The 19,222-nt window shown below is 40.8% G+C and overlaps 1 protein-coding gene across 7 annotated transcripts in view; it reads right to left on the reverse strand.

The window, feature by feature from the left end:
• Positions 1-19,222, reverse strand: part of SHLD2 (shieldin complex subunit 2) — an 87,500-nt gene that overhangs the window by 58,183 nt on the left and 10,095 nt on the right. For 3 of the 7 annotated variants that reach the window (XM_050803832.1, XM_050803836.1, XM_050803831.1), the window contains exon 2: positions 6,084-6,206. The exons of 2 other annotated variants lie outside the window; for them this stretch is intronic. The gene's annotated coding sequence lies outside the window, so the exon portion shown is untranslated. Of the gene's footprint in view, positions 1-1,670; positions 3,240-4,674; positions 4,773-6,083; positions 6,207-19,222 lie in introns of those variants that run through there. 2 more of the 7 variants (XM_050803833.1, XM_050803835.1) reach the window with 2 other exon arrangements.

A 19,222-nucleotide genomic window follows, 5' to 3' on the forward strand; every position in this document is an offset into this window, starting at 1 on the left:
CCACTGCACTCCAGCCTGGGCAACAAGAGCGAAACTCCATCTCAAAAAAAAAAAAAAAAAAAAAAAAATGTGGCTGGTTTCTCCTTTCCCCTCATGTATGGTAGATTCCTATTCCTTTGGTTATTCCATCCTAGAGCAACCACGAGTTTCTTCTCTACCATGAAAGTTTTATTAATTTCTGGAGTTTGGTTCATTTAGGTTCCCTTGTATCCTCAGCTCTTCGATGGGTTTTTAGAAACCATACTTCTTATCCGGCTTTTATAGGTTTTCAAGTACAAGAATGGCAGTATCTTGTAATTTTGTACATCTGAAGAGGAAGCCAAATTCTTTCCCCAGACATTGAAAGGTTCAGTCCCTCAGTACATTAAGGTCTCTGCTCAAAAGTCACCTTTTCAAAGCAGTTTCCCGTATTAAACTATCTAAAGATTGAACAGATCCCAGTCACCCTTCATGCCTTTATCCTGCTTTACTTTTCTTCCATTGCCCTCATTTCCATCTGAAATGTATTTGTCTCATTGTTTAACTATCTCCTCCACAAGGGCAGGAATTTTATTTTTCTTATTTGTCAGTATAGCCCCAGCTATAAAACAATGATAGGGAGCAAATATGATTCTTTATAAACTATAAGTTTAAACTTGCTTTAAAACTAATTAACTAAATAGAAAATTATTGTTGCATATTATAAAAGAAAAAGTACTTTTATGGGAGATAAGAAGTTTTGAAGCTTAAAAAAAAAGAACCTGTGTGATCAGTTCCATTCTGTCCTTAGAAAACTTATTATTCTTTATCATATATACTTTTTCCAGTGAAATCGTTTTGTGCACACTTACTGCTTTCTCATATCTTGCTATCAACCCAGGTTCTAAACAGGAATTACAGATATTCTTCACAATAGAATAAGACAATTAGCAATTGTTCTTAATGAATGGTAAAAAGAACAATATTCATTACTTGTTAATTATTACTCAGCTTTTTTTGAAAATGATCCAAATGGCATCTGGAAACAGCATAACACTAAAAATTAGACTGCAGTAGAAAATAAGAACAATGTTTTGATGATTAGACATAATAGAAAGGACTGTAAAAAGAATAGAAATAAGAAGGAAAAATTTAGATATTGCAGAAGTGACACAGTAAATCTTAGGATTTCAAAAATATTAATTAAATACCTCAGATTAACCAAGAGGCCTAAAGCACAAGCTAACTAGTCTTTTAAAAGAAACCAATTGGGCACGGTGGCTCACAAAGTAAAACAATATAAGAAGCAAAACGCTAAAAAATTAAAATTAATTAAAAATTAGTTTTTTCCCTTGCTAGAGATTTTCTGTCTAGATATCAATTGCAAAACTCCGCATAAAGCAATATAGTTAAAAAAGACTACTCTGGAATCAGATCTTAGTGTTAATCTCAGCTTCATCATTCGCCAACTATGTGACCTTTGGCAAGTTAACCTTCCAAAACAGCATCGAAGGGTTTAAGGACCATTGAGCCCTTCAACAATGGTCTGAGTGCACTAGGCTGAGTGCAATGACATCATCATGGCTCACTGCAACCTCAACCTCCTAGGCTCAGTTGATCCTCCTGCCTCAGCCTCCTGAGTAGCTGAAACTACTAGGTGCATGCCACCATGCCCAGCTCATTTTTTATTTTTTGTAGAGACAGGGTCTCACTATGTTGGCAGGCTGGTCTCAAACTCCTGGGTTCAGGTGATCCTCCTGCCGCGGCCTCCCAAAGTATTAGGATTTCAGGTGTGAGTCACCGTGCTTGTCCTATGAAGTCATTACAAAGAAATTAAATTAATTGGTTTAATTGGCAGTATTGAATTTCAAAGCAGAAGGGGTGCTTAAGAGAAATAATGCCTTTGGAGTAATTTCTGATGCTAGATGAAACTCATATCTCATTTAAAGTGTCAGTCCTGAATTTTATGTTTGGACGATTATCAGTTATTTCTTAAAGCTTGAAGTGAACTCTGGCTCTGTAGGATAAATTAATCTTTATTCCTTTAATCTGTATTCATATTAAAGAGATCAAATTGTTTTTTTAGAGTAATGTAAAATTAAGGGACTTCTTTTGTTAGGTGAATTTCTCAGGTTTTAAGATATCAGTATCATTGTGGACACTGAATACATTGTCTACTAAATTCTGTAATTTTAACTTACAATTCTCAGTAACTGGCTGGGTGCGGTGGCTCATGTCTGTAATCCTAGCACTCTGGGAGGCCAAGGCGGCAGATCACCTGAGGTCAGGAGTTCAAGACCAGCCTGGCCAACAGGGTGAAACCCTGTCTCTACTAAAAATACAAAAAAATGAGCCAGGTGTGGTGGTGGGTGCCTGTAATCCCAGCTACTGGGGAGGCTGAGGCAGGAGAATTGCTTAAATCCAAGAGGTGGAGGTTGCAGTGAGCCGAGAACGCGCCATTGCACTCCAGCCTGGGTAAGAAGAGTGAAACTCCATTTGAAAAATAAATAAATAATAAAAATAAAAATACAAAAATTAGCTGGGCATGGCGATGGGTGCCTGTAATCCCAACTACTCGGGAGGCTGAGGCAGGAGAATCGCTTGAACTCGGGAGGTGGAGGTTGCAATGAGCCGAGATCACACCACTGCACTCCAGCCTGGGCTACAAGAGTGAAACTCTTTCTCAAAAAAAAAAAAATAATAATAATAATAATTCTCAGTAATTTTTGCAATTTTTTTGGTACCTAAAATAATTTCTGTTATTGTGTTGGATAACTTTGTCAACTTCGCCTTGGGAATATCTAAATATAGGTAGCTGCATTCGAGCCAGAGGAATATTGGTTTCTTTTGTTGTTGCTTATTTCTGAGGCAGCTTTGCTTTGTCATCCAGGCTGGAGTGCATTGGCACAATCATGGCTCACTGCAGCCTTGACCTCCTGGGCTCATGTGATCCTCCCAAACCAGCCTCCCAAGTAGTTGGGACTACAGGTGCACACCACCATGCCTGGCTAATTTTCAAAATTTTTTGTAGGGATAGAGTTTTGCTATGTCACCCAGGCTGGTTTTGAACTCCTAGGCTCAAGCAGTCTTCCTACCTTGGCCTCCCAAACTGCTGGGATTACAGGTATGAGCTACTATACCCAGCTGAGAAACATTGGGTTTTAATCAAGATTATTGTCTGAATATTTAGTCTTAATGACTTTTTTGATTTTGGTTTTTTGGCCATAGTATTAAGTTTGCAGTTGATAACCTTCTGTACTAACTAGAAGTAGTATAGAAACTGCAAAAAAAAAAAAAAAAAAAAAAAAAAACCGGTAAAATGTTGATGGCTGCTATTTTTATTTAACTAATGAATGATGATGTCATTGCACTCAGCCTAGTCAATGGAGCAAGATTCTGTCTCAAAAAAAAACAATTTTTTTTTAACTACAATGACTTTATCTTATGCAAATTTACAAAGGGTGTATAAATATATGTTAAAACAAATGTAAGAGGATGAGCTGATAATCACCAGTGAGCTACAGGAGCAGAGACACAGTGTCATCAGTGAAGGAGAGAGAAACATCTCTAAACCACCCAACACAATTAACGTGGTGTCTTCCACAGACTTTTTTCTTTTTTTTTTTTTTTGAGATAGGGTCTTATTCTGTCACCCAGGCTGCAGTGCAGTGGTACATCACAGTTCACTGCAGCCTCAACCTCCTGGGCTCAAGTGATCCTCTTGCCTCAGCATCCCAAGTAGTTGGGACCAAAGGTGCGCCTCACCATGCCCAGCTCATTTTTGTATTTTTCGTAGAGACAGGATCTCACCATGTTTCCGAGGCTGGTCTTAAGCCCCTGGGCTCAAGCAATCACCTGCCTCAGCCTCCCAAAGTGCTGAGATTACAGGCATGAGCCACTGTGTATAGCCTCACATAGATTAAGTGAGGTCACTGTATGTGAGGTCATTGTATAATAGTTTTCAAAAATGTTATTTTACATCCAAGAAATTGTACATACAATTATCTACTTCTGTCACTTTAAACTTTATATCAATTTTTATTCACAAAAACATGAACTATTTCAGACATTATAATTAACGAAACAATTTTTATTCATTTTCTTTAAGTCCATTTCAAATCCAAGATTCATGTTATAAAACCACTCCCCCTCCCTGAACTACGCATCTCTATTTAAATTTTGATTCAATAATGTTTTCCATGGAAATAACAAAACTCAAGTCCTCTGTATTAGCAAACTGTGTAATAAAATAGGAAATTCACTAAGGAAGGGCAAAGCAGGAGCCCTGTATGTGACTTTTAGATAACTGTTCTCAAACCAAACTAAACACTTTCAATTCCAAGCATATTTCAAAATTTTAGGAGAAGTAGGCGGATGGAGTAAGGAGATCGTGAGAACTAACTCACTACTGCGAGGACAACACCATGCCATGAGGGATCTGCCCCATGACCCAAACACCTCCCACCAGACCCCACCTCAAACACTGGGAATTACAATTCAACATGAGATTTGGTGGGGACATATATACAAGCTCTATTAGGGTGAGAGCAAAGTTCTGGAACTAGATAATAGTGATGGTTGCATAACAACGTGAACGTACTTAATGCAGCTGAAATTTTTATGCAATGTAAATATAGATCTCAATCAATAAAAGAAACAGTACACCAGCCTGACCAACAACTACTAAAAATGCAAAACTTAGTGAGGCATGCACACCTGTAGTTCCAGCTACCCTGGAGGCTGAGGTGACAGAATTGCTTGAGCCTGTGAGGTGGAGGTTGCAGTGACCCAAGATCACACCACTGTACTTCAGCCTGGGTGACAGAGACCCAGACGTAGAAAAAAAAGAAAAAAGAAACACTAAATAACACTACATAACAGAAAGTAAACATTGACATCTCATCGAAGAAAGTCACCTTCTAAAATAAATGTTGATTATTTTGGTATCCCGTTAAAAACCTTATTGGGACTCATGCCTGTAATCCCAGCACTTTGGGAGGCCAAGGCGGGTGGATCACGAGGTCAGGAGATCAAGACCATCCTGGCTAACACGGTGAAACCCTGTCCCTACTAAAAACAAAAAAAAAAATTAGCTGGGCATGGTGGCAGGCACCTGTAGTGCCAGATAATCAGGAGGCTGAGGCAGGAGAATGGCGTAAACCCAGGAGGTGGAGCTTGCAGTGAGCCGAGATCGAGCCACTGCACTCCAGCCTGGGCGACAGAGTGAGACTCCATCTCAAAGACAAAAATAAACAAACAAAAAATAAAAACACCTTATTATTAACTTGATAAGTACATTATAAACATTTCAAAATGAAACCTTTTTCTATAATGTCAATCCTTGAGCTTTTCTATTTATTAGGAATTCTCATAACACTCTTAGCACCAGCTTTCCATGCTTCTTAGTCTGCCTGGGCAGGAATCAATTTTATATAGTGTTGGGTGTCCAAGGGAGAGAATATAGTCCTGGGTTCTTAGTTTCTATTTCTGGTTGGGCCAGTAAAGCCCCTTCCTCATCCCTCCTTTCCACTTATCACCATAGACAGAAACTAAAAACCATGGCTTCAGGCTGCTAGAAGCATACAACGAAACAAAATCGAACAACAACAACAAAATAAGGAAGGATGGACAGGCTAGGAAGTGAATTTTAAAATGGGCAGAATATTTGATTAAATTTAGCTTGCCAATATTGTGTTAAATTTTAATACAGGAGAGTAACATATTTATTTCTAATAAACAAGATCAGAAGATGAAAAACTTTTTAGATACCAAAATGTACCTTGGTCTCCTGTAGCACTCAAGAATCGGGAATCTCTCTTGTGGCACTCATGATTGTAGCATTTTTTGTTTGTTTGTTTGTTTTGACAGTCAGTGGAGAAACACAACAAGAAAAAAAAAAGGCCACACCAAATGCAATAACAAGCCCATCAATTTCTTTTACCTCAAATGCAACAGAAAATACCACTTTTGGCCAGGTGCAGTGGCTCACGCCTATAATCTCAGAACTTTGGGAAACCAAGGCAGGCGGATCACTGGAGGTCAGGAGTTCAAGACCAGCCTGACCAACATGGTGAAACCCCATTTCTACTAAAAATACAAAATCAGCCAGGCATGGTGACACGTACCTGTGATGCCAGCTCCTTGGGAGGGGAGGCTGAGGTGGAAGAATCACTTGAACCTAGGAGGTGGAGGATGCAGTGAGCCGAGATCACGCCACTGCACTCCAGTCTGGCCATCAGGGCGAGACTCTGTCTCAATTTAAAAAAAAAAAAAGAAAGAAAGAAAATATCACTTTTGCTGAACCTGATTATAGGCAAGGCCAAATTCAGTCACTTGCAAAATAATATGCCCAACATTCATTCACAATGTTCCCGCCTGCTCTTAATGGGTTTTGAGTAGAGCAGGCTCTCAAAAGCCATGAATTATATGAATTATTAAATTAAACAACAGTTTCCATTTAAAATAATAACATTTATTTGGGAATATACAAACCAGACAATGAACTAGATGTTTTCTACATATCATTACTCACTTTAGCCTCATAATACTTTACGGATAGGTTAAGTAACTTGCCTAAGATCACCACACTAGTACATTCAAAAGCCAGGATTCAGGCTGGGCTCAGTGGCTCACACCTGTAATCCCAACACTGTGAGGCCAAAGCTGGTGGATTGCTTAAGCCCAGGAGTTTGAGACCAGCCTGGGCAACATGGTGAAACTCTGTCTCTACCAAAAATAGAAAAATTAGCCAGGCATAGTGGAGCACACCTCTAGTCCTAGCTACTCAGGTGGCTGAGGTGGGAGAATCACCTGATCCTGGGAGGCGGAGGTTGCAGTGAGCAGAGATCACATCACTGCACCCCAGCCTGGGCCACAGAGCAAGGCCTGTCTCAAAAAATAAAAAATTAAAACTAAAAAGCCAGGATTTAAACCAAGGTATATCATACATAAAATCATTTTTTGCTAAAACACTTTTTTTTTTTTTTTTTTTGAGATGTAGTTTCACTCTTGTTGTCCAGGCTGGAGTGCAATGATACGATCTTGGCTCACCACAGCCTTCACCTCCTGGATTCAAGCAATTCTCCTGCCTCAGCCTCCCAAGTAGCTGGGATTACAGGCATGCACCACCATGCCCGGCTAATTTTGTATTTTTAGTAGAGATGGGGTTTCTCCATGTTGAGGCAGGTCTCGAACTCCTGACCTCATGTGATCTGCCCGCCTCAGCCTCCCAAAGTGCTGGGATTACAGGCGTGAGCCACCGTGCCCGGCCTAAAACACTCAAGTGTGGGCTGCAAAGGAAATATTTTCAGTTTACTTGGCAAACATTAATATTCTCTCTTGAATACAGCTTCTAAATGTTAAGGAATGAGAAAGAAGAACATACTTGAAAAGAATATTACTGAAAAATGCAGTGAGATGTCTGGAAGAAACAAGCAATGGTTATGTGCCTACTATGTGCCACAGACTGTGCTGGCTATATTAAAAACCTTGACACTTCACTGTTACAGCAACCTTGGGAGGGAAATATTGGTAATCTCTTTTACATATGAAGAAACTGAAACGTAGAGAAGCCTTCAAGGTTACAGAAGTTGCAAGTGACAGAGTTGGAATTGGAAATCAAATTCAGCTCATTAATACATATTACTAGTGCTTAGTAGAGGGCATTTTGAATAGAATATTAGAAATCCCATCACATACAGCTCAAAACAACCTATTTTTTCTTCGCTTAGGGAGTTGTTGTGAAACTGAAAAATTCCTATAGATTTTTCTTTCAATAATCTTATTTTAAATAATTATCCACGCTTAGGTTACGTATATACGTTAAGTGCTGCCCATAAACTCCAAAAGTTGATTGCTATGAAAACCAAACAGGCATCCAGTAGTAAATGTGAAAATATAAGCAATTCTGTCCTATATACATGATTTTGAACATACTGACAGATGGAGAAAACCACTTTGGAAAAGATACTTCCCATGTTCTAGAGATGATTTAAACCATTAAGCAATCTATGAAGCTTCTGAAGGTCTGTCAGATTTTAAATGACAACAGTGAAATTTTAAAACAAGAACAGGAGATGTCAGCACCAAATCTAGTTTAACATTAATAATAAGTGAGCCAATAAATAGGTCTATGTTTGCCCAGGAAGGTTTTGCTTATTATTCAGTTGGAAAGCCAGAAGGAAACTGGTTTTAACTCTTAATACAACCTGTATCATGACATCATCACTTTACCAGAAATGTAGCTGATGTCAGCACAAGACTGAGACAGTTCACATTTAAAAGTGTTGTTTCCTCTCCAACTATCTTCATAATTCATTCATGGTATAGGATTGAGACTATTTCCTTAAGTGGAAAAAAATGGGTAATCAACATTGAGAACTTTCCACGTGCCAGATACTGTATGAACTGTCTTATTTAATTTTCATAGCCACCCTGCAAGATATCCTCATCTTTTTAGAGGAAGAAACAAGTTTCAAGAAATGAAGTAGCTTTTCTAACGCCACAGCTATAGTAAAGAGGCGGAGCTGACATTCAAGCTTGGATATGAATTACTATAATTTCCACAGCACTACACAGCTGTCATTTTCTTTACCTGCAAAACTAAATAAATAATGTTAAAAATAAAAGATGGATGATCTCCAAGATCTCTAAACATTAACATTTTACAATAAACTGGTTGAGGTGACACATGCCTGTATTTTCAGCTACTCAGGAGTTTGAGACTGGCCTGGATAACATAGCAAGACCCTGTCTCTAAATTTACAAAACAAATTACAACAAGATAATCTTAGACCGGAGAAAGGAAAGTGAAATAGCTATTTGGATTACAAACTGTTTTAGTACCTCAAATGTAATCTGTGGTGGTGACAATATCTTTGATTCCTGGGAAGGTCATTGTGAAAGGGAATATAAAATGCCTTGAAGTCAAAATACAAGGCTCTCAAACAGAAAAATAAATATAACATTTAAGTATTATCAACAGAGAACCAAGTTAGAAAAAACTAGTCATAGTCTAAAACAATGTTATTTAAAGGACTGTAGTCACCAGTGTAAACTGACTCAGGCAACACTTCCCAGGGTCCATGCCGTGGACAACTGACTAATCTCTCTATAAATACTAAAAGATAATAAGATTCCATAACCAAACAAGAAGGGGAAATGCTGGATTTAATGTTAAGCCTGTTTCCATACTGGTTATAGGCTTGAGAGCCCTATGGGGCAAGTCTTTCTGGGTTTGAATCCCAGCTCTTCCATTCTAGCTTAGCCATGTGACTTAAATGAGACAGAGTTGCTGTAGAGACTGGAAACAGTAATGCATGTGGGAGCCTTAGAACAGAGCCTTAGACAGTGCTCAATAAATGTTAAATCATTAATAGTAACATTATTTCCCAGAGCCTTTATTAATCTAAGTTGATGTTCATTGTGAATTACCAAGGGGATAGAGTTTGCAGTTTCTCAAACTTACTGGGTAATGGAACCCACTTTTTCATAGAATATCCCTCGAGAAAACTGGTTAATGTCTTTAAAAGAAACAAAACTCTTCAAAACAATAGAGAATTCCATCACCAAAATAAAATGTTGTTTTTTGTTTTTTTGGGTTTTTTGTGACAGGGTCTCCCTCTGTTGCCCAGGTTGGAGTGCAATGGCACAATCACAGCTCATTTCAGCCTCAACTTCCTGGGCTCAAGCGATCCTCCCACCTCAGCCTTTCAAGTAACTGGGACTACAGGTGCAAGCCACCATACCTGACTAATTTTTTGTAGAAACAAAGTTTTGCCACGTTGCCCAGGTTGGTTTCAAACTCCTGGGCTCAAGCCATCTGCCCATCTCGGCCTCCCAAAGTTCTGGGATTATAGGCATGAGCCACCATGCCCAGCCTAAAACGTTTTTAAAAATTGAATTTTTCTTCACCAAATTTTCCCTACCTCTTATCTGCTACCACCTGCCTTTGAGATAAAGTTCTTTCTTTTCTTTTTTTTTTTTTTGAGATGGAGTTTCACTCTTGTTGCCCAGGCTGGAGTGCAAAGGCGCAATCTCAGCTCATCGAAACCTTCCACCTCCCAGGTTCAAGTGATTCTCCTGCCTCAGCCTCCCAAGTAGCTGGGATTACAGGCAAGTGCCACCACGCCCAGCTAATTTTGTATTTTTAAGAGAGACTGGGTTTCTCAATGTTGGTCAGGCTGGTCTCAAACTCTTGACCTCAGGTAATCTGCCCACCTCGGCCTCCCAAAGTGCTGGGATTACAGGCATGAGCCACCTTGCCCAACTGGAGCTAAAGTTCTAATAGATGACACTCTCTGATGTTCACTAAAGACTTGGGAACGTTGTCTCTACTTCATAAACCCACGCCATAGCTGAATCCTGTATTCTGTCATAACCAGCAACTGCTCCTCCTGTTCAATCTTCAATTCCACTATCCAGTCTTGAACACCAACCACTTTATTTCCCAGCAGCCACCTTCTGGTTTCATTTGTTCCCTATTCAGCCTAGACTCAATGGCCCACCACTTCAAACACTCTCACTACTGAAATCTCTTGCCTCCTTACCCTGTCACCCTGACGCATAAAACCCAGGCCAAGATCAATCCAACTGTTCAATTGTGTGCTCACCCAGGTTACTGAGCCCTGAGAGAAGAAGGAAATCATTCATACAAATATATATACGACAGCCGTGAAAAACCCATGATTCCATTTTTTCTAAGTATTCCCACTCAGCTTGCCCTCTCACTTCCCTCAGAGGCTTTCTTGAAATTCTCCTTTTCTCCTCAAACAGTCCCCTACAATCATCATCTCCTCCCCACTATAATCTCAGTGGATGACCTTATCCCCATTTCACTGAAAAAAGTGTTGATATCCCAAATTCTCACTTGCCAACCAAACACTTCCCCATCTGCACCATCCATTGTTCCTATATTCCTACTTCAGTGGAAACTGTATTCTCATTTGTACTGCAACCCAGTATCTTCACTCCATTCCCTCTAACCTCAAAGACAATGTATAATCAATCACACACACCTCCTTTCTTCTACATCTTCAACTTCTCCCTTCCTTCTTCCTTTTTCCATTTAGCATATAAACACGCTGAAGTCTGTCATCCAGACACAGCCTGCCCCTCTACCTACTATCTCATTTCTATGAGCGAAGCTTCAAAAAGAGCAAAGCTTTCTGAAAAGAATATCTGTACTTACTGTCCACTCTCAACAACTTTCCATGCTTAGTCCTCAGCAACCTGGCATTTATCTCTATCATGGAGGCTCCACTGAAGCTGTTCTACAGAAGGTGGCAATCAGCTGCTTAACACCAAAGTCAAGGGACACTTCCCTGTCCTCATATTCATTCAACTGTGGGTTACATTTGACATTGCAGACGGCTCTTAAAATTTATGTCTTCGTTTAATAAATATTTACTGAAAGCTACTTGGTTGATAAGAACTTCAGATAAAATGATGAATATGACACACACGGTCACAAGCCCTCAAGAAGCTTAAAGTTTCTATGATAATTCCTACTCCTCCTTCTAACTCTCAGATCACTGGTTCCTTCTCTACTCAGCCTTTAGAACTGATATTTCCCCAGGGCTCCTTTCTTTGCTCTTCTCACATCCATCCCAGGATTAATGTGTTTACGTTACCTATTCATCGATGTTGACGAAATTTGTATCACTAGCTTAGAATTCTTGACCTTTCATCCTCCTCAAACTAACTAGTCTCAATTTTTTGTCCTCTTCCAAGTAAAACTTTCAGAAAACTATCTTTGTATATTCCACTTCCTCATACCCAATTCACGTTTTAACCCATGACAATTTGACTACCACTACAAGGAAACTCCTTTTACAATGTCACCACTACCTCATTATGTTAAAATGGACATGCTTATCATTATTCAAACTTTCAGGGCATTCTCAACAGAACTGACCCACTCCTTATCCTCCACTATCTAACCTGTACATGTGAAATTTGGCATAGCTGTATTCTGGGCCCTATTCTATTTCCCACACTCTATCCCTAGGTGTTCCTACCCATTCCCATTGTTTTAAATATGACTTATGCCAGATGCAGTGGCTCACGCCTGTAATCCAAACACTTTGGGAGGCTGAGGCAGGCAGGCGGATCCCCTGAGGTCAGGAGTTCAAGACCAGCCTGGCCAGCATGGTGAAACCCCCGTCTCTACTAAAAATACAAAAATTAGCCAGGCATGGTGGCCCGTGCCTATAATACCAGCTACTCTGGAGGCTGAGGCAGGAGAATCACTTGACCCCAGAGGCGGAGGTTGCAGTGAGCCAAGATCGCACCACTGCACTCCAGCCTGGGTGACAGAGCGAGACTCCGTCTCAAAAAAAAAAGCAAACAAAAAAACCAGTCAGACTCCGTCTCAAAAAAAAAAAGCAAATAAAAAAACCAGTCAGACTCCGTCTCAAAAAAAAAAAGCAAACAAAAAAACCAGTCAGTACTCTAGGGAAGAAATAACAATAGCTATATTATGACATGGTAGTGAGCTGAAGATAATTGAATAGACATAATATATTGTGGAGATAGTTTGATATGAGAGGTGAGAAGAGGTAAGTAGTCATGTATGGCTCTTTGTTTCTGGCTTTAATAACTCCAGTAGTTACTAAAGTGCTGGGATTATAGGCGTGAGCCATTGCACACAGGCTTGACTGGTTTTCTAACCAAGTTCACCAATGTCACCTTGTCCCTACCAATCCAGTCTCCAGAAGAAAGCTAAAGGGATCTTTATAAATATAATATAAAATCGCTTCTCAGCCTTTTGGCTAAGATCAAGTGTAAATATAATATAACTATAAATTGAAACACATCACTCACTATTTAAAGCCCTTCAATTGATATGTTTCATACTCGGAGGGAAACTAATTTTAAGGTAATAACAGAGTATTCTCCTTCCCACAAAGAGAATGTTGCCCCAGTTCTCTGGCAACTCATTCTATGGGTCAGTGGCATTCAACTCCTTCAGTACAAAGACAAATATAAGACACAGAAGTTAACTGGGTTAACTAAAGGTTACTAAACCTTTACTAAACCTTACTAAAGGTTACTAATTATTTAATTCCAAAGTAAATACCATAATTTATCTTTTTTTTTTCGAGACAGTCTTGTTCTGTTGACCAGGCTGGAGGGCAGTGATATGATTTTGGCTCACTGCAAGCTCCACCTCCTGGATTCAAATAATTCTTGTGCCTCAGCCTCCCCAGTAGCTGGGATTACAGCCATGTACCACCACACCCAGCCAATTTTTGTTTTTTTAGTAGAGACGGGTTTTCGCCATGTTGGCCAGGCTGGTCTCAAACTCCTGGCCTCAAGTGATCTGCCCGCCTCGGCCTCCCAAAGCCTGGGATTACAGGCTCGAGTCACTGCACTTGGCCTATAATTTTTTTTAAATTGAGATAAAATTCACATAGCATACAATTTACCATTTCAACGTATACAATTCAGTAGTTTTTAGTGTATTCACATTTGCAACCATCTACACTAATTCCAGAACATTTCTATTACCTAAAAGGAACCCCATATCTATTAACAGTCACTCCTAATTGCCTCCCTCCCCATCTCCTAGAAACCATTTATCTCTTTTCTATCTCTATGGATTTCCTGTTCTGAACATTTCATATAAGTGGGATCATACAATATGCGATCTTTTGTGACTTCTTTCACTCAGCATCATGTTTTTAAGGTTTATCCATGTTGCAGCATGAATCTGTACTTCATTCCTTTTTATGGCTGAATAATACTCCATTGTATGGATGGATGGACCACATGTTGGTTTTTGTTTTTGTTTTGTTTTTTTGAGACAAAAGTTTTGCTCTTGTTGCCCAGGCTGGAGTGCAATGGCATGATCTCAGCTCACCCCAACCTCTGCCTCCCCGGTACAAGCGATTCTCCTGCCTCAGCCTCCCAAGTAGCTGGAATTACAGGCATACGCCACCATGTTCAGTTAATTTTGTATTTTTAGTAGAGATGGGGTTTCTCCATGTTGGTCAGGCTGGTCTTGAACTTCCGACCTCAGGTGATCCACCTGCCTCAGCCTCCCAAAGTGCTGGGATTACAGGTGTGAGCCACCACGCCTGGCCAGACCACATATTGTTTATCCATTTATCAGCTGATCTACATTTAGATTGTTACCACTATTTTACAATTATGAATATTGTTGCTATTAACACTCATGTACAAGTATTTGCATGGATATATGTTGTCATTTCTTTTGGGATGACCTAGGAATGGAACTGCTGTGTCATATGGCAACTGTACATTTAACTTTTTGAGGAACTGCCAGACTATATCCCATAGCATCTGTACCATTTTACATTCCTATCAGTAAGGAACCCTATAATGGTTCCCATTTCTCCACATCCTCATCAACAGTTGTTGGGATTTTGTTTTGTGTGTGTGTGTTTTGTTTTGTTTTGTTTTTTTGAGATTTTTAAAGTTATTACAATCATTCTAGTGGGTGTGAATTGGTATCTCTATTATTATTATTATCATTATTATTTAAGAGATAGGGTCTTGCTCTGTTGCCCAGGCTGGAGTGGCACCATCACAGCTCACTGCAGCCTCAACGACACAGGCTCAAGCAGATCCTCCCACCACAGCTTCTCGAATAGCTGGAACTACAGGCATGAACCACCACGCCTATCTCCCTATGTTGCCCAGGCTGGTCTCTAACTTCTGGGTTCAAGTGATCTTCCTGCCTCAGCCTCTCAAAGTGCTGGGATTATAGGCAATGAGCCACCACACCTGGCCTCACTGTGATTTTTATTTGCATCTCCCTAATGAATAATGATGTTGAACACCCTTTCATGTGTTTATTTGGCCATCCACACATTTTCTTTGGAGAAATCTCTCTTCAAATTCTTTGTCCTTTTTTTTTTTTTTTTGAGACGGAGTCTCGCTCTCTCGCCCAGGCTGGAATGCAGTGGTGCGATCTCCACTCACTGCAACCGCTGCCTCCTCGGTTCACACCATTCTCCTGCCTCAGCCTCCCAAGTAGCTGGGACTACAGGGGCCCGCCACCACACTCAGCTAATTTTTTTGTATTTTCAGTAGAGACAGGGTTTCACTGTGTTAGCCAGGATGGTCTTGATCTCCTGACCTCAAGTGATCCGTCTACCTCAGTCTCCCAAAGTGTTGGGATTACAGGAGTGAGCACTGTGCCTGGCCCCCATTTCTATAATACAAAAATTACAAAACTTAGTGGGATGTGGTGGCACATGCCTATAGTCCCAGCTACTCAGAAGGTTGAGGTGGGAGGACAAATTGAGTCTAGGGAGGTTGAAACTACAGTGAGCCATGATGGCACCACTGTACTCCAGCCTGGGCAACATGGTGAGACCCTGTCTCAAAAAAATAAAAACTTAAAAAAAAAATTTTAATTTTAAGGGCCAGGCGTGGTGGCTCACGCCTGTAATCCCAGCACTTTGGGAGGCCAAGGTGGGCAGATCACACGGTCAGGAGTTCGAGACCAGCATGGCCAATATGGTGAAACCCTGTCTCTTCTAATAATACAAAAATTAGCCAGGCGTGGTGGCACATGCCTGTAGTTCCAGCTATTCAGGAGGCTGAGGCAGGAGAATCGCTTGAAGCCAGGAAGCGGAAGTTGCAGCGAGCCAAGATGGTGCCACTGACTCCAGTATGGGCAACAGAGCAAGACTCCATCTCACACACACACAAAAAATTTAATTTTAATAAAGTCCAATTTATCTATTTGTTCTTTTGCACCTTTGGAGTCATATTTAAGAAACCTGCCTAATCCAAGTTCATGAATATTTAAACCTACATTTTCTTCTAAGTATTTTATAGTTTCAGTTCTTATATTTAGGTCTTTGATCCATTAAAATCATAATTCTTGAAAGCTAAGAATTTCAATTATAAGATCTAGAGGCTTAAGAGAAAAGAGAGCCTTTTTTCACCCAGGCTGGGGTGCAATGGCACGATCTCAGCTCACTGCAACCTCCGTCTCCCGGGTTCAAGTGATTCTCCTGCCTCAGCCTCCCGAGTAGCTGGTGTTACAGACACCTGCCACCACTTCCAGCTAATTTTTTGTATTTTGAGTAGAGATGGGGTTTCCCTGTTGGCCAGGCTGGTCTTGAACTCCTGACCTTGTGATCCGCCCGCCTCAGCCTCCCAAGGTGCTGGGATTACAGGCATGAGCCATTGTGCCTGGCCAAAAGAGAGCTTCTTATTTATTTTTTCTTTCTTTCTTTCTTTTTGAGGGACAGGGTCTCTCTCTTGTTGCCCAGGCTGGAGTGCAGTGGTAGAATCGTATGTAGTCTCAACCTCCTGGGCTCATGTGATCCTCCCACCTCAGCCTCCTGAGTAGCTGGGACTACAGGCGTGTGTCACCATGCTCAGCTAATTTTTGTATTTTTGTAGAGACAGGGTCTCACTACGTTGCCTAGGCTGGTCTCAAACTTCTGGGCTCAAGTCATCTTAACTGTGCCAGCCTCCCAAAGTGCTAGGATTATAGGCATGAGCCTCTGCACCCAGCCAGGATTTAATATTGATATAGAATCTCTGAAATTACTTATTCCTTTGTAAAATGTAGTAACATACATTTTGAACTCAAATATGTGTATGTGTGTTTATATGTGTGTATATAAAAATTAACCCTCAGAACCATACCACTGCACCCGGCCAAGACAGCTTTTCAAACTCTAAAACTGTGATTTTAACTATCACCAACCAAACCAAGAAAACTTTCACGGTACAGTTTGTTGTGTAAACTTCAGCACAGAGGAAAGGCAGGTGATGACATAAGTACAGTTCTCTCACACTGATCAAGATGACATAAAAATTTGGGGGAAGAGTTCAAAGAAAAAAAAAGTTAAAAGAAAGAGTGGATGTAAATTCAGAATTTTTACCTCCTGTCCTATCTGGAGCTAAATCTTATTTGAGGGGCCAGGTGAGGTGGCTCACGCCTATAATCCCAGCACTTGGGGAGGCTGGGGAGGGTGGATCACCTTAGGCCAGGAGTTCGAGACCAGCCTGGCAACATGGCAAAACCCTGTCTCTACCAAAATACAAAAAATTAGCCAGGCACAGTAGAAGCGCCTGTAATCCTAGCTACTCGGGAGGTTGAGGCAGGAGAATCGCTTGAATCTAGGAGGCAGAAGCTGCAGTAAGCCAAGATCGAGTCATTGTACTCCAGCCTGAGCAACAAGAATGAAACTGTCTCAAAAAAAAAAAAAAAAAAAAAAAAAAAAAAAAAAAATCTTATTTGTGGAAGGGTAAGAAAAATCTCCAGTGTTTGTGGGGAGAGACCCAGAATGGGAAATAATTGTCTTTCCCTTTCCCAAGTTATGGTCCAGGGACTGTAGCCATTTAGCAAAACCTTGCACCTAATACAATATCATGCCTTGCTAAAGGCATAATAGCCAATGACATGCCCAAACTATATTCCTGAAAAGCTGCTTTGTAAGAGTCCCAAGCATATCAGCACTCTCCATTGGGCCAGTATAACCCAAAGAGCCTGGGATTAAGGAGGACCCAGCATGCACAGATGTGTTCCCCAGAGGCTACAGTAGTAGCAGGGACATCATCCTCAGAAGTGGCGGAAGCAGACAATCCCATTCAAGACCAAGCCAGTCATTCGCAATGGCTCAGAAGGACAGAGGATGGCACAAAGATAATATGACTCTCCCTTAATGCCAGGAAAAATTATAAGATTTATCTACCGATACCATCTACCACAGGAAAAAAAAAGGGAAGGGGTGGGCTATGTGAGGAAACTGAATATTTATCCAAAGGACAAAGTATTTAGAAGGGTTTAGATTAACATGCAATTAATTTAGTTAAACCAGAAGCTACTGACTTTTTATCCTAAAGTGGCAAGATTGTTTAGCAGGATTGTTCTCTATTAACTAGTAGAAACACAGCTAAGGAAATTTTAGTTATTTAGAAATAAAGTTGGCCAAGCACAATGGCTCACACCTGTTATCCCAGTACTTTAAGAGGTCAGGGGGGGAGGGTCACTTGAGCCCAGGAGTTGGAGACCAGCCTGAGCAACATAGTAAGACCTCATCTCTAGGCCGAGCACGGTGGCTCAAGCCTGTAATCCCAGCACTTTGGGAGGCCAAGGGGCAGTGGATCACTTGAGGTTACGGGTTCGAGACCAGCCTGGCCAACATAGCAAAATCCCATCTCCACTAAAAAATACAAAAATCAGGCCGAACGCAGTGGCTCGTGCCTGTAATCCTAGCACTTTGGGAGGCCAAGGCGGGCGGATCACCTGAGGTCGGGAGTTCGAGACCAGCCTGACCAACATGGAGAAACCTCGCCTCTACTAAAAACACAAAATTAGCCTGGTGTGGTGACGCATGCCTGTAATCCCAGCTACTCGGGAGGCTGAGGCAGAAGAATGGCTTGAACCTGGGGAGCGAAGGTTGCGGTGAGCCGAGATCGCACCATTGCACTCTGGACAACAAGAGCGAAACTCCATATCAAAAAAGCAAAAAACAAAAATTAGCCAGGTGTGATGACATGCACCTGCAATTCCAGCTACTTGGAAGGTTGAGGCATGAGAATTGCTTGAACCCAGGAGGCAGAGGTTTCAGTGACCGAGATTGCACCACTGCACTCCAGCCTGGTGACAGAGTGAGACTGCCTCCAAAAAAAAAAAGAAAATTACATCTTTGTATATTTAAGTATATAGTCTACACAATTTATGCCTACTATACTTCCAATTGGGTTTTCCACTGCACAAAAGGTAAAATGTAAAGCACTTGCCTATGTGATCTGACGCTTATCCACCTGTCCAAAATCACAACATTCTCCACTAGGACAACCACAGTCACATTGGATTCTGTCCATTCCTAAAACATGTCGAGGTCTTTTCTGTATCACAGTTTTTCCACACACCATTTCCTTCACTTAGGATGCCTTTCCCATAGCTCTTTAATAGGTTGCTTCAACTCAGCCTTTAATTTCAGTTTAAATGTTTCTTCTTTTCAAGGCCTTCTCTGAACACCCAATATAAAGTAGGTATTCCCTGTTATCCCATAGCACAGTACCATATTATTTTCTTTTTTTCTTTTTTCTCTTTTTTTTTTTTTTTTTTTGAGATGGAGTTTCCCTCTTGTTGCCCAGGCTGGAGTGCAGTTGCAAGATCTCGGCTCACTGCAACCTCTGCCTCCCAGGTTCAAGCAATTCTCCTGCCTCAGCGTCCCCAGTAGCTGGGATTACAAGGGCACGCTACCATGCCCAGTTAAGTTTTTGTACTTTTAGTAGAGATGGGGTTTCACCATCTTGGCCAGAC

The sequence above is a fragment of the Macaca thibetana genome, chromosome 9, assembly GCF_024542745.1.
Source record: "Macaca thibetana thibetana isolate TM-01 chromosome 9, ASM2454274v1, whole genome shotgun sequence".
In the NCBI taxonomy this organism is placed as follows: Eukaryota; Metazoa; Chordata; class Mammalia; order Primates; family Cercopithecidae; genus Macaca; species Macaca thibetana.